This window comes from Sebastes umbrosus, chromosome 9 (genome assembly GCF_015220745.1).
Source record: "Sebastes umbrosus isolate fSebUmb1 chromosome 9, fSebUmb1.pri, whole genome shotgun sequence".
Classification (NCBI taxonomy): domain Eukaryota; kingdom Metazoa; phylum Chordata; class Actinopteri; order Perciformes; family Sebastidae; genus Sebastes; species Sebastes umbrosus.
The window spans coordinates 6,372,805-6,389,751 of record NC_051277.1 but is presented as its reverse complement, the minus strand read 5'-3'; the positions used below and the strand labels follow the sequence as shown (position 1 = coordinate 6,389,751).

The 16,947-nt window shown below is 39.2% G+C and overlaps 1 protein-coding gene across 3 annotated transcripts in view; it reads left to right on the top strand.

Moving 5' to 3' along the window:
- The first annotated feature begins 211 nt into the window (after positions 1-211).
- Positions 212-16,947, top strand: part of enox2 (ecto-NOX disulfide-thiol exchanger 2) — a 208,730-nt gene continuing 191,994 nt past the window's right edge. Inside the window, exon 1 of one of the 3 annotated variants that reach the window (XM_037779743.1) lies at positions 212-433. The gene's annotated coding sequence lies outside the window, so the exon portion shown is untranslated. The remainder of the gene's footprint in view (positions 434-16,947) is intronic. The other 2 variants (XM_037779742.1, XM_037779740.1) reach the window with 2 other exon arrangements.

The following is a 16,947-nucleotide window of genomic DNA, read 5'->3' as shown; positions in this document are numbered from 1 at the left end:
TATATATATATATATATATATATATAAATATATATATATAAATAATGATATTGTATTGAAGAAATACTTGGGAAAAAACCCCAAAGGAAACTGTACTTATTACTCATCCTAAGTACCTTATTCACTCTGTCTCTGTTAAGTAGTTATTTTGACAGCAGCACCAAAACGAAACCATCCTCTCTATCTCGCCTGTAGGGGGACGCGAACAAACGTCAACAAACAGCACGTGTCGGTCCTCTCGCTCTCCGTACTTGGCTCCGCCATTGTGTGACAGCTTCTCTCGTTGCTAACCAGAAGCTTCTCCTGGTTACCTGGTTACCTACTCAACAAGAACAACAACAGAGAGAGAAACTAATAACAAGAGTCGTGTGGATTATTCAGGACTTCTTCCAGCGACACAGAGAGCATGAAAGAGGACAGACTTCACCACCAGGTACTTTAATACTTCCTCTTTGCTTTCCTCTTTCACTTCTCAGGTGCTAACTTCCGTTAGCATCTCTGAAGTTTACAATGAGTCACAATAAAGTGCACTGTTTATTACATTACACACGTTTCTGCCACATGTACAGCTCGTTGTTAAGTGTCATTTAAAGGGTTTTGTAGTCATGAATTTAGTCTAACTATCTGACTTTAGTCCGATAACGTGATGTTAGAAAGTAGCCGACGTAACGTAACGTAAGAAATTGAGCAGTTGACGTGACGTCAGCATGTTATAGCGTCATCCTGAGCATCTGCAGTAAAAATCACCCTTGTTTGTTTATTTGTTTTGCACAATTTAAGAGTATACAACAAGTAAAAGTAGTCCATGTTTTACCTAAAGTGAAAGAGCAAAAGTATTAGCATCAAATCACACTGAAAGTATGAAAAGTAAATGTTCTCATCATGCAGAATGGTCCATTTCAATGTTTTATCTTTATGTCAAGTGGAGGCTAGAAGAGGATCAATGAGTAGCAGTCACAGTGTGATGGTCACAACTATTTTATGTAGTGATGGCGAGCTGAAGCTTCATGAAGCTTTCCAGCAAATTGGTTCAGAAAAGGGTTTATAACAGGCAGATATGATCTTAACCATGTGATCTGTGATATACTGTATTTTGTGCCAGTAAAGGCTGTTGGGAATGACTGGAAACAATGAAAAAAATATATATTACCGTGTTATCCATTTATATCTATATAATATATAATATAATGTCTATTTTCTAGTAAGTATATTATGAGTATATAACATACATGTATAATAAACTGTAATTGTTTTATGAGGAATGCATCTTATGTGTGTAAACCAATCCTTTGGTCAATAATTGTATTGTAGTGTAGTGTAATATAATATAATAATGGCAGGAAGGGTAATATTAGTGTTCTGTGTCACTTCTGGAAAGTGTCATTGGTTTAACCAGTGACGATCTGAACCACTTCCTGAACCAGTCACGCGGTACGGCCGGGCAGCGAGGCTTCGGACGTCATCAATGATGTCATTGGTTTAAAACGATACAAGCCTCGATACGCGCATCGCGGAAAACTTCCTGGATTACTCGACACACGCTCCGAAGCCTCGGCACAGCACGTAACATCACTACTATAAAACGCGTTGTTAAGTGTCATTTGAAGCGTTATGTGTTATGCATGAATTTAGTCTAACTATCTGACTTTTGTCCGATAACGACGTAACGTAACGTAAGAAATTGTGCAGTTGACGTAATGTTAGCATTTAATATCGTCGTCTTCAGCATCTGCAGTGAAACCCCCCCCCCACCCGCCCCCTTCACTGTAAACCCAGATTTTATTTGAATTAAACTTTTAAGTGGTCATTACTTATTCTTTCATGTTTTGTAAGAAACCGGTGTCATTACTAAATCAAATCCGTTTTTTGCACTAATCAGCTGAAGTTTGCAGTGCAGTTATCATGTTAAGCAGAGATAACTTAGTATGTTAGGTTTCTGTAGGGAGGGGAGGGGCTTGTTTCAAATTCAAGGTGAGTTGATTACAGAGCTCCGTCAGAGCGTGAAGGAAGAAGAAGGACCGTTAACACCGAGGAGGAGAGAGTCCGTCCTCTCTGCTGTCTGACCGGCTACTCTGAGAGAGCTGTGGATTTGTTTTGAAAGCAACATGGTGGAATGGTGAGTGTGTCTGATATCTTTCAGGGGAAACTGATTAACGTTTCCAAAAGACCGCTGCAGTGACCGCCGGTTAGCTAAAGTTAGCTAAAGTTAGCTAAAGTTAGCTTAGTGTTAACGTGCCGACAGTTTTCTGTTGGTTCACAGTTTATAACGTTAACGTTTAAGGTCGGCCGTTAGGTAATGTCGAGCCGTCGGTGTAGCAGAGCTGTAACACTGTTAGCATGTGGCTAACGCCAGCTAAGCTATATCTGATGTGCTAATGTAACGTTACTGATTCAACATGGTGTTAACGGTTAGCATTAGCATTAGCTACATCATGAGTGATTGTTTTACATTTATTGCAGTAACCTAGCTGACTTTCAAAGGACGAGAAAATTAGTTTTTTAAGTTGGTTATAATTAACATTTTGAGCTAAACATTGAGCTAAACATTGAGCTAAACATTGAGCTAAACATTGAGCTAAAAGTATTCTTATGTTCTGTCGTTACAGGTTCATGTGAAGAAGTGTGATCAATTTAGATTTCTCACAGCTAATGCCAAGAATTATTTTTAATTAAAGCAAATACTTATTTATTTCCTAATCATTTGAATTGTGTATTTTTATGCAAATAACCACTATAGATGACAATAACAAAGGAAAAGGAAAACATTTAGAATTTCTGATGGTGTACACTGACTTTGGGACGGTTAAAATAATTTTTCGGGATGGTTCCGGGGCGGTGGTGAAAAAAATGCTGTCAATTATAGTTCTTAAAAAAGAAAATCGGAATCGGCAGGGCATCTCTACTTTCTTATAACCATTCATTTCTTGTCATTCCAGCTATGTAACGTGTTATAATTTTACTCCCCAAAAGACTACAGAGCCAACTGCTGTTCGGACATTGGGGCTCAGAGGGCTTCCCATTGTCCTTGGTGAAAACCCCACAGACTTCTACAGAGCAGGCTTTGTAAGTAACCTGTTACGTTCTTATATGTATCTAAAAGGACCAGAGTTGCGTGATATTTTGTGTTTGTGTAATCTATTCCAGCAGTCATAACCAATTCACACCTTCCCTCATGTGTGTGACTTTCTTGTGACTAGGCTACATTGCTTAACATTACTGATGGCTATTAAATAAGAAATGTCATGATTGTGATCTTATGTTTATATTGTTTATGAAGGATGCTGATGATGATGACTCATTCCACCACATCGAGATTGGAATCCTCCAGGTTGAGCCTGAAGGTGCTGCGGTTGCATCTTCCCTGCATCTCAGACCAGCCTCTTTGAAGGTCATCATTGAGGGAGAAGTTGTGATGGACAACATTAAAGACCTTCCTAAAGCGATGTGCCATCTGTTTGGACTTTCATATACACTGCATCTCAACTACCCCAAGTCTATGAAGTTCACATTCCAGTTCATTCAACCGGTACCTCTCACATTGGGCCACAGTGAACTAAAATCAAGGTTACAAACCTTGAAGAACCAGCTTGCAATGTAAAGAAATTCTATGTTAAGTCTACTGTGAGAAGCCATTTCTTTTTCACGGCGTGCCATGCAGCCGTAGTCAATATAGGTCAGTATATGTGAGGTGGTCTCAAAGGAGGCCACACACACACACACACACGCGCACGCACGCACACATACACACACACAAAATCCATAAGGTGCTCCCATATAAAAAACGTTTGAGCTGTGCCTTTTTTTTGTCTACGTATATCTGTCGGAGTATAAATGTTTGCATTCTGGTGTGTGTCTATTGTTATGAGGATGATAGTTCTGTAGCATAATTAATATGTGAACACTTTATGTTCAGTATGTTTGCTTGTATATAATGTTTAGGTCTTAGATGCAGAGTCAGCTTAACCTTTTATACAGTTTTAATGCCTGTCTATATGTATCCAGTCGTTCACATGTATACTGCAGATAATGTTAATTGTTTTTTGTTGTCAATAAAATACTAAATTTAAATGTATTGTTTCATTTCTTCCCTTCAATGCAATTTATTGAAACAATAAAATCTCAAAACCGCGATAGTATAATTAATTCGATTAGAAGAAAAAACATTAGTTGTATTAACAAATGACTTTAAGTAGCAATGAATAACTTAAAATAATAATTGTGGGAAAAAATTAAAAAAATAAAAACAGATACATGGACAACATGGGGAAAAGCAATTACAAGACAGCAATTAAATGACCCTTAACAGCAATTAAATGACCCTTAAGGGTGTTGAGCTAATGATTCCTTTTCACTTTTATACATACTACAGCTGGTTAGTCCTGATGTGGGGTCAAAATGTTTTATCTTTACGTCAAGTTTGAGGCTAGAAGAGGATCAATGAGTAGTCACAGTGTGATGGTCACAACTATTTTATGTGATTGAGTAGAGCACGAGCTTCCAGGAGGTTATTTTGAGCACAGAGTAACCGTTGATTGCACCAATCATGGCAGCCATTACTGCTGAACTTTAGAGAGATGCCTCCAAGAGGTAGACACGATTGTTATCTCTATTCTAGCCTGTTTTGTACCTCACCTTTAGTAAATTAAAGTTATAACGTTCAGACAATACAAGGTCATACAGGTTTGACTGTAATAGTAAATGAATAAATGTTGAGGAAAACTTTAATCTGGGAAAAAGTATAGAGTGTGGTTGACATGTTGGCCCTTTTCACAGCAGCCATTTTGACATGTCATTGCAGGGTAAACACAGGTGTAATTAATAACAATAATTATGGCCCTGTTCCATTGTGCATACTGGCTCACTGGAATGGCTGTGACACGCTACATAGAACGGGACCATAATTCATTTTTTAACAATTACACTTGTGTTTACCCCGCTATTGGTGCCTTACAATGCAACTTTGTTTACAACATGGGAAGTCGTGTACACGATATGCTTGACGTTCAAGTGGTTAAGTCGCGAGAACACCGCTGCTAAGCAACGGCAATATTAACGTTACTGTCGGTGTCTTGAAGCCACAGAGGCTAACAATTTAGCAAGCTAGCAAGTGGGTAACATAATGCAGGAAATGCAAAGGCGTAGTGACAGAGGAAAAAGATGAGGCCGTAGGGAATATCAACATTTTCCTAGTAGTATAGGTAGTAGGCAGTATTGGTAACTTTGGATATCGTTTTTTCGAGCACAATTGTGAAAACAGTTCAGATCAATTAGCAGCCAGTAGCGGCTAAAGTTTAGGACTTATAGTCACAACAACTAAAACTCTAGAACTAATGAATAATTTCATTATAGATCAAATTGTAGATTATCTTTTGGATTTAATGAATAATTGTTAAGTCTACAAAATTTGAGGTCAATTCTTCAAATTGCTTGTTTTGTTCATACAACAGTCCAAAACCCAAAGATATTCATTTAACAATGATACAAAACAAGCTATTTTTTATATTTGAAAAGCTGGAACCAGAGAAAATTTGGAATTTTTACTGGATAAATGACCCGTTATCTCTCTGTGTATTGTAAACATTGATTTTTATTTTATTTTTTTCTTTGTCTTCTGCTTTCTGTTGTTGTTTCTCTCTGCACCATGAAGCACTTTAATAAATTAGCTGATCAACTTGAAACCACTTTGATAATCAATTAATCATTTAACTCAACTTCATGGCAGTTCAACACTGACGATCCAGTCAACTAATGTTTCAGCACTGGGGTCAAGTAGTAAATCAATCGTTTGCAGAAACTAGTTTTGGGTCAAATTATTGTGCTGTGGTTAGCTCTGTGCAGTAAGACAGTTTTACGAGCGCTGTGTGAGTGATATGGAAATAATAAGAATCACCATTGTGGTACTTATCTAAATGTTCAGACGACCAGTCTTTGATGAGGGCACGAAAAGTGGTGAGCTCGCCTCTAAAAATATGGAGGATCATTACCGAAGACACCTCTACAAATGCATTCATTTTCAGAAAGGCTCATGATGAGGTGCATTTCTTTGGAGAGATTTGAAGGATTACTGAGTCATTAATGGTAACCTAATGCCAGTGATATATGGGGTGTCATGCAGGTCTGAAGATCTGAGTCCAATAATGAGCTAAAGCATGTCTTCACAGGTATAATCCTAAATCTTGACTCCACATTTTGCGATGAGAGGCGCCGCTGACAGCAAAGGTTAATCCTCCTATTGATTAAAAATGGAGGATGCCATTGGTTCTGGCCCCCCTCTGAGTCCCCATTGTCAGAAATACAACCAAAATCTGGCTGGGAAAAAAGACACTTGAGGTGCTTTAAGCGTTTTTAAAAAACTGTTTATTCAAGGACAAAGCAACTGCATGGATATTTCTATCTGCTGCAGAGCTGCGGGCCAATATCTACAATATTTAATTCAGTTTCTGTAATTTGATTTATTTCCTGTGATGCTGTGGAGACTCACTAAAAGCAAGGAGGTCAGGTGAGTCATTAAATGACTGGGCTATGGATGTATAAGTAGCTTATTACTTAATATAATAATGAAGTATGCAACCAATCATGCAATCTTTAATCAAGGTTTAATCAAAAGATCTTTCTTTGCTCCAATGTGCTGAAACAACTAGTTGATGAATCGATATATAAATCGACAATGAATCACCAGCAATTTTGATTATGGATTGAGTCATTTTTCAAGCAAAATTGCCAAACATTTGCTGTAGAGCTGGAGCTAACAATTATCTTCATTATTGATTAATCTTACAGTTATTTTCGCAATTAATCTTAAATTTATGAAATATTAAAGAATAGTAAAAAAAAAAAAATGGTATTTACAATTTCTGAAAGTTCACTGTGATTTCAATTTGTTTGTTTTGTCCAACAAAAAGTCCAAAACCTCAAGATATTGAGTTTGTTGTCATACATTACAAAGAAAAACAGCAAAGCGTCACATTTGAAATGCTGGAAAAAAAATAATTTTTGCTTGGAAAATAGTTGCTGATTAATTTTCTGTCGTTGGACTAATCGTCTGCAGCTCTAATTAGCTACTGGCATTTGCTAATTTCTCTGTTTTATATTACTGTACATAAACTGGATTTATTTGGTTTTGGAAAAAGCAAGTTATATGATATATGAGATCATGATAAGTAGGTTATCTTAGCTTTTATTTTCACGTATTGAATACTAAGCAGAAACTTTTGAGCACAGATAATTAACTTTATTGCAGCCACAGCTACCAAAATGATATTTAATTCTGTGACATTTTGATGTTCGGCATTTCCAGGAAGAGCCCCGTTTCCATTATGCTGTGGTTATTAAGCTCTTCTTGTATTCTGTTTATCAGGTGAAGGATTAGGTTCAGTAGTTGACGTGCCTCCTTCTACTTGGCCCTGATTTATTTAAGCAGCGTTGAGGACTGCCGGACCAAGATGTAATAGGGGTGTCAATATTCCTCATGTCAGCAGGTTGTGCTTCATTACTCTGTCTGATTGATCCAGCATCCATGTGGTTCCATGACCTTGCTTTGCACAAATAAGTACTGCACCCAGGCCAGTGTTACCTGATCTACTGCGCTGTCGATGGATCTGTGCTCGACTCGGAGGCACAGGACAGAGACATATGAACACCACAGCTGTGAGTGCTGAGGGGCTTCTACATGTATAATAGAGTAGGAGGCCTATTGTTACACGTTATGATGTCATTGTGCTCTCTGTTGAATTTAAGTCTGATCAGCTGGGAACAATGGTTGGCTCTAATTTGTAGGAGACATCAGAGAGAATTAGAAATATGAGGAGGGGACGAGGATCATACGCTATGGACAACTAAGACCCCCTTTACACCTGGCATTAAAATGCATCTCGTATCCAGATTAGATATGATATAACCTGATTACATTTACACCTGGTATTAATATGTGTCTCCTGTGTCCACATAGAGCTCCGTTTCCTCTGTCTGAAAGGGCTGAGAGGAAGGCTGCATTATGCATGGGCTCACAGAGGCGCGGACACATCAGCCTCAAAACGCCACCGTTCAGGGGGAGAGAGCTTGCAAAAGTTGATTACTACCGAAGCTCCGGAGCCTAAAAATGGTACTCGGGACAGCCCTAGCGGTACATATTTCCGCCCACGTAGTTGTTGTATGTGGATTGAAAACGCAATTGCATTTTCACTTGTGTTCAATGTGGTCACAATGCGACCCTTACCACCTCCGGAGGTGGTTTGGCTTTAATCATAATCCGTCCTCAATGCGTTTTGGGTGCATTTACACCTGTACTTTCATGTAGTCAAGCACAATGTGATTGCAATCCGATTTTGAATGTCAATTGTAAAGGGGATGAAAGGTAGCTGAAGTGGCAGTAGCTAATGTCCTACAAACTCCTTCCACCGAGATGCACCGATTCGATTTGTTGGATCAGTATCAGCGCCATCACCTAACTAGTTATTGGATGGATGTGGCCAATCCACATTATGATTATTGTCTTGATTGATCATTTGGTCTATAATATGCCAGGAAATAGTGAAAATGCCCATGATCACAGTGTCCTAAAGCCTAGAGGGATGCCATTGAATTGCTTATTTTGTCTGCCAAACACTCCAAAATCTAAAGATATTCTGACGTAAGGCAAAGAAAAGTTTTAAATCCTCACAGTTCATTCATTGAGTCACTGCCGCTAACTTAATTTTTTAGTGACACTGCATCACTGATGCATATTATTGTTTTATTTATGACTATATGCCAGGTATTGGATGGGTACTGAATTTAGGTATCAGAATAGATATTGGGAGAGAAAAAGACGGATCAGTCCTTCTGCGGTCTTAATTCAGTTTATTAAAATGCATTACAATGACAGCACACCCACTTTCCACCATATGGTCAATATTTTTATTACTTGAAATTGCTGTGAGTGGTGGGCAGTCCCTCTGCTTTCAGAGCCCACATATCAAGTGTGTGTCATGTCCTTGATAATCAGTGGGCAATGTTAGAGTAGCTGAAAGCTTGTTTAGGAATATTAATGAGGTATGGGTTTACACGCACATAGACGAGATCTATAGGGCAATATAATTAAAAACATGCAATTCTGCTGCATAGCATAAAAATGTGTTTTTATAGCGCGTGTCAATCATAAACTAGACAGACGTTTTGCTGGTGCACCACAGCTCTAGAGGACTGCTGCTATTGTAAAAACTAAAATTGAACTTCAATATTTTGTTCATACTGAAGGCGAGGCTGTCAAAATCCTGTCCACGTCTTTCTGCTACAGCAGTCCTAGACTAACACTCTGCTCTTCACAGACACAATACATAAGACTGGAGGAAACCATTAATGGAAAGCTGATACAGGTTATATTTACTTAATGCGGAGGTATTAAGCTGTTAAACATATCATTATCTGAACTGGATTGTTTTTAGAGCTGAAATGATTTGTCGATCAATCAGTTGGGTGATTGACAAAAAATTAAGTGGCTAACTATTTTGATAATTATTTCTTTAAAGGTGCTAAACGCGTAATTGAGAGCATATCTATTGCCTCTCAACGGCTCTCAACATGGCGACGGCTGAGCCGCTGGCTTGCAGCTAACGGTGCTAGCGGCGCTAACAATGCAAACAACGGCAACCGTGCTGACAGATCTAACAGTGTTTACTAGGGCTGTGTATTGGCAAGAATCTGGCAATACGATACGTATCATGATACTGGGGTAACGATTCAATATAAAATATATTGAGATACATTTTTTTTCAAATCTAATTTTAGGAAAACTGTCATAGTATAAAGACACACCACCATATGTATACAATTTTAGAGAAAAAAAGTCACTGTGTGAAATGGCTCCTATGGGGACTAACATCATCACACATGAATCCAATTGGACTCATTGGATCCACAAGAGTCTCAGCTTTACAGTGATACCCAATTTACACAATTATAAGACTGTTTAGGGACCCCAGTATGCACAAATATTAAAATACATCATTTTAAAATAGGTGGAAAATAACCTATTTGATTGCATGCAAAAAACGACTTGGTTTTTGCCCAATTACAACTCACACAGAGGGAGAGTGACTTCATTCTCTGCTCAGGTAGACATTACTCTCTATCTTTACATAGCAAATAGTTGTTTGCTGCTATATTAATGCTCCTCTGAATGTCAAATAGAGAACCGTTAAGTCATTTTTCACGGAAAATTACAGATATCTTCTATTTCCAACTTCTTATTTGGATTTGCTTTGTTTTATGTGATAATAAACTGAATATTTGTGGGTTTTGGACTGTCGGTTGGCTAAAAACAAGCAACTTGAAGCTTGAATCTCCTTGGGCTTTAGGATGAAGAATACTCGCTAATGAAAATAATCATTAGTTGGAGCCCTAATTGTTTTACTGTTTTAATGTTGGTCTGCTGTAAGCACACTAACTGTATTATTTAGGAAAATATAAATGTTGAATCGGGGCTAACTCGGATTTAGGGAGTAGGGGCGAAAAACTCAATCATGATATCCTTATACAAGAGTAGAGTTACTCCCAAAAAAGGACAGAGGCAGTTTCAAGCTTTTGGTTAAGACACTAATTATTGCAGGAAACAACAGCTAATAAATACCAGACCAATTACTCCGTTGCATTAATTAGGCTGATGTCACTGGCCTAAACGGTTTGCAGGACGTCAACAGGATGTCCGCACCCACTGCTCTCAACATTATGCACACAACTTTAGCTCCTTAGAAGCTTATACACCACTGTTCAAAAAAGGTTCACATCTGTTGATGACAAATGCTTCATTAAGAAGTAGGATGTCCCATTATTTCCTTTGGTAAACAAGCAGTGTAGGCTTGTGACACCGTCAGCCTAATTAATGGCACACCTGGTATTTATTAGCTGTTGTTTTCTGCACTAATTATTGTTTTAAAGTAAAACCGAAGGCTTAAAACTGCAAAAATTAGTTGTTTTTTCTCCTCATTCATGTTTTAAATATCAGTGGATCTCATCATGATAACCTTGCATGGTATTTAAATACTGCCTGAAGATGATTACTCCCACTAATCCCATCATTAATGTGAATGTAAACACTTGTCAGTCTATTACAGCCCAACACTGACCTTTTGCTTATTAATATTAGTGTGGTGTTTCTTGCCTCTGTTAGTTTGTTTGTTCTAAATATAACAGTATGTTCTTAGTGTTTGCAGTGTCTTGTGTAAAAGTGCCCCAACGTTATTTTGATTTCATCTGCTAAATCTGTGACTAGACTCTCCTGCCTGAGGCTATCTTGCTAAACTTAGCTGGGTGGATGGCACCATGTTGAGATCATTCCCCATGTTCTGAACCAAATTGTTTTTGTCCCACTTTGGGTGAGCAAAGGTGAAATTTCTCATTATGAGATGTTTTATTGACCCTTAAGGGAATTTGGGAGCTGGATAAGAAGAGGCAGGCGGTGGGAGGGTGCCATCTGAGCGAATCAATAAGCTTGTGTGTATATTTTGGGTCTCTATGCATACAGTACCTACCTACCCACCACAAAACAACAATGTGAGAGAATAGAATAGTGAAAAGAGTTAATAGCAAAATAATATCTATATGAATTTGTGCACAGGATGTATTTTTTTCTTCTAATAACTATGAGTTGGGGATCCTCACCCACGGACATTTGAAGGTTTTTTACTTAAATTTGCATAATTTTGGACCATTATTATTAATATAAATAATGCCCAAAAAGCCAAAAGCCAAAACTTTCTAATGAAAAACACTTCACATATATAAAGTCATACTAAAGCAAGCAGACAAGACATAAAGTATAGTATACAATAATGCAGGACAGTGAGGATACAGCCATTTCATACATAATATATATATATTTTTTTAATTTCCATTGCAGTTATTGCAGTTGCGTCCCCACTTCCTGCGCCGATGGTTAAATCCTTCAGTCGCCATCATGAAAACCTGATAACACATAAATAAGACTAATATGTCTTATTTGCCTTTAATCAGTTTAATGGGGGCATTTGAATTGTGCTAATTATATTTCATTTAGCCCTTTAATGTTCAGTATAACGTAATGCTAAGTTCAACTGGATATTTATATTTTCTTACAGAGATGCATAGTGCACACTGAGCCTTAAGGAGGCTTTGATTTGAATTAGTAAAGCTTTTTAGACATGTTTGATTGCTGAAATTTGCATTAAGAAAACATAGCGGTGCAGCTTTCCTTTAACTGATGCAAATAATATTTAATACAGGTCCTAGTGTTATGTCTCATATCAATTGAAAGAGGAGTGTTAGTTTTCAACTGTTGTGGTAGGAATGTTGAGATGCAGGTTTCAGCCGAGAAGTTTAAAGGTATCGTACATCTGCAATGTGTCGCTAATATACAAAGTGACCCACAGAGGCTGCAGTGGCTCAGAGGGTAGAGCAGGTTGTCGACCAATCGGAGGGTCGGTGGTTCGATACCCAGCTGCTCCGGGTCACATGTCGATGTGTCCTTGAGCAAGACACTTAACCCCAAATTGCTCCCGAAGGCATAGCCATCCGGGTGTGAATGAGTATTTAGATTAGATCCTGATGGGCAAAGTTGGCACCTTAGTAGCCTGAATGTGTGTGTGAATGGCTGAATACTGACATGTAGTGTAAAGTGCTTTGAGTGGTCGGAAGACTAGAAAAGCGCTATATAAATGCAAGTCCATTTACCAATGTGGAATCGCAGGATTAACTCAGGTTAACCTTTCAGGAGAAAACATTTTCCTGCTGCCAGTTGTCATTCTTAAAATAACAATATACTGGTAAAGGACTGATAAACAAGTAGAATATAATTTACATAATTTCCCTTTATGTGGCAATGAAGACTTTTTTAATTGAATGTTTTTCTGCTCCATCACTCCAAGCGTATACTCACAGGCAGGATGTTTCTTATTTACAACTTGACATGCACTGCAGGGGTAGAAACGAGGGCAAAGTTAATGTGCAGATGAAGACATTTAGTTGGCATACTAACTTAATTATAGTCACCTCCCTCCTTCGCAGAGGTCTTATGTTACGTTCTGCTCCACTTCACTCAAATGGCTGTTAAAAATAAATCTATTTCACAAGTTTAAACATCGCCTACCTTTCCGGTGTAAAAATAAACTAGCTTAAATGACAGTATGGGAGCATACGCTGTGCGCTTCCCAGGAGGCTTAAAGAAATAGAGCAGTGGACTCACTCGTACTCCAAGTACCACATGGGAGTTGCTGTAGGTTTACGTATATGAAACATAGAAGATGAATGAAAAATTCACCATGACCTTGCAGTATACACCGGAGATCAACGTAAGTGCATTGGTTCTACTTTCAGGGCATAGCCTAGTGCTTGATAACAGGCTCCATTTAGTCCTAAACACTCACCTCCTATACGCAGCCTATTTTGTCCTTAGGCAGACTGAATTGCTGTTGAAATTGGTCCAACCACCTCAGTGCAATACCCTTCCTCTCTCCCCGTGGTCAGTCATTTAGGCTATGTAGCTTTCAGCTTTAGGGTAAATCTCCCCATCAGATCTCAATGGACGTTGATCTTATGTGAAGTCTCCGAAAAGGTGTGAAGTAAATTAATTTCATACCCCGGTAAGTCTGGAAGCTGCAGTGACATTGACAAGTAGAGGGGTGGATGTGCTTTCATTTTAATCCAGCGCAGAGAGAAAAATGCAGTGTTCATCATCACACCCCAAACATGCACGACTTTTCAAATTCATGAGCCGAACAACAATGCAGGCTTTGTTTTGCATTGATTACCTGATCATCTGAGGATGACCCCAGCACTTTTGGACAGAGTAGTTACTTTCCCAAATTTTTTCATAAAAGATGAAAGCCACACTTTTAATCAGGCAGTGCTGATGATGGGTTGTATTTCTGGTGATTGAACCAAATCTCCAGTTGTAGTGATGAGCTGTGAGGACTTTGATTATAGCAAAAAAAGGGCTCACAACATCATTGCATACTTTACCCTTGGCTATCATGTCCTGTATGAATGACATCTACATATTTCAAGCTAATGGGAGCTGGAATTAGATACGGTGGATTTCTAAGCCCTTGTGTGCCGGGTTTCTTAGGATTTGATTAGTTGCCATCTGTCTGTCTTGCTTTCCTGGTTTTATCTGAATGTGCTTTTATTTGAAGGATTATAGAACATACGAAACCTATTTATCTACCCGTGTTACATCCAGAAAAAAATCCGGAGCAGGCTTGCAGCCAGACATATGCCACACGCTGGATTTGTGTATGTGATTCCTCTCAAGCCTATCAAACACTAAAGCTTCGAATGACTGTACAACTGAAACCCAATCTTACCCTGGTAGATTTTGTAAAGATAGGCTTGCTTGGCCCTGTCACTGTGACTTTTTGATGAAAGATAGCGGCTGATTAGCTGCCAAGACATTTGAAATGACTCCAGCTCTAAAGCCAGGATACAATTCTGACAGAGCTCTCTGTGTCTGAAGCAGCCAGACATCTGGATTAATGTGTGAAAGGATTTGACTGGTTTTCCTCCCTCTGAGCGCTGCGGTGCTGCTGGAATCAGAGAGAGAGAGATCTTTAGAAATGTTTATCCTTTTGTTTCAGCAGGTAACTCTGTGAAAGTTTTACTTCTCTCATGAATATGTTTATTTGCCGAGTGAATGAAAATGAAAGTAACTACATTTTCATTAAAAAAGTTTAATGCTTTATTGCAATGTTTCTTTCATCATCTTCCCAACAATTGTTTTTCATAAATATCCATCCATCCATCCATCTTCAACCGCTTATCCGGGATCGGGTCGCGGGGGCAACAGCTCCAGCAGGGGACCCCAAACTTCCCTTTCCCGGGCCACATTAACCAGCTCTGACTGGGGGATCCCGAGGCGTTCCCAGGCCAGAGTAGAGATATAATCTCTCCACCTAGTCCTGGGTCTTCCCCGTGGTCTCCTCCCAGCTGGTCGTGACTGGAGCACCTCCCAAGGGAGGCGCCCAGGAGGCATCCGTGCTAGATGCCCGAACCACCTCAACTGGCTCCTTTCGACGCAAAGGAGCAAGGACTCTACTCCGAGTCCCTCACGGATGACTGAGCTTCTTACCCTATCTCTAAGGGAGACGCCAGCCACCCTCCTGAGGAAACCCATTTCGGCCGCTTGCACCCGCGACCTCGTTCTTTCGGTCATGACCCAACCCTCATGACCATAGGTGAGAGTAGGAACGAAGATTGAACGGTAGATCGAGAGCTTTGCCTTCCGGCTCAGCTCTCTTTTCGTCACAACGGTGCGGTAAAGCGAATGCAATACCGCCCCTGCTGCTCCGATTCTCCGACCAATCTCACGTTCCATCGTCCCCTCACTCGCGAACAAGACCCCGAGATACTTAAACTCCTTCACTTGGGGTAAGGACTCATTCCCTACCCGGAGTAGGCAATCCATCGGTTTCCTGCTGAGAACCATGGCCTCAGATTTAGAGGTGCTGATTCATAAATATCATATTATTAATACTGAAACCTCATAATACAAGCAGGAGAATTCGCTGACTAAATGTTAGTTATATAATTTTGACACAAAACTAAGACATCCCTGTCTCTTAAGAATTATGTTCTCATACAACTAAACTGCATTCTCAATTACGTTTGGGGGTATTTTGTCACGGATTGTGTTTGTCTTTGACATCAAGAGCGATGAGCAGAGCAGGTGACGTAGTATGTCGGGCAACCATTAATGAAAGTTACATGGAACAATGATAATGAAAGTTGCTTGGTATAATAACAAGCATATCAAGTGAGAAAGTCCACTAGAGGCGGGCAGGAGAGGTGGTGGATGGGTCAAACAAACATAGGATTCCCCCCCCCCCAGGAGACCGCTGTTTGTTTCCCGTGTGAAACTAAAGCTACATCCACACTAATACGTTTTTGCTTTAATACGTTTATGTCTAGCGTCCACACTACTCCGCCCTTTTTTGATCCCCTAAAACGGAGACGTTTGAAAACACTGCTGACCCGGTTTTAGTTTTAAAACTCCAGAGTTGCGTTTTAGCCTTGATGGACAGAAACGGAGACCTTTGAAAATGCCGTGTCCAGCTCTGCTTCCTGTTTACACCGGCACGTGCACACCCAGTGTACGTGAATTGGTCATGTGATTTGCGTTTTCAGATGTGGTAGTATGGACGGAGATTAATTCTGAAACGGCCTTAAAACACTCGTTTGGATGGAGATCGAAAACATATTAGTGTGGCTGTAGCCTAAAAGTGTTTTTGGTTTTGTTTCAGTGTTATAGTCATTTTAAGCCAAACCATCATGTTTATTTTACTAAACCTAACCAAGTAGTTTTGTTGCCTAAACCCAACAAAGTAATGTTGTTGTGTTTTTTGTTTTGTTCCAGACCGTAGTCTGGGAGAAAATACGTTTCCCTCCAAATGTGACTGAGAATGCAGTTTAGTTGTATGGGAACGTGATTTTGTAGGAGACAGAGTTGAACTAAGAGCTGTTACCTGTGTAAGTACATTTTATAAGTTAATGGTTTCAGTAAAAGCATGAAGAAAGAAACTTGTAATTCATGAGGTTAAAGGGGAGGGGTAAGTGGCAAGTCTGTATTCACCTTCCAGTACAGTAATTAGACCTAATGAGGGATTACATTTATCTGCTTTGCCGGCACACTATACATGGAGGCTGGGTGCTGTTGGCTCTCATTTAAAGAAAAATATCCATCTTTCCTTGAGCTTTTCAAAATGAATTATTACATTTTCATAATTTTTCATCATGTAAAAGTTATTTTGATGTCTTCTTCGTCAACTCTCTCAAAGGGACAGGCTTGGACATTGATCAGGAAGGCTTCAGCAAGACAAAAACATACATGTAACATGTCCTGTACCCTTCATGCTAGTTTGTTTAAGGTGGGATTTAAGTTGAGGCTTATCACCTGAGGGTTTTCTAAAATCCCTTTTGGCAAACTCTCCAATTCTTGTCTGC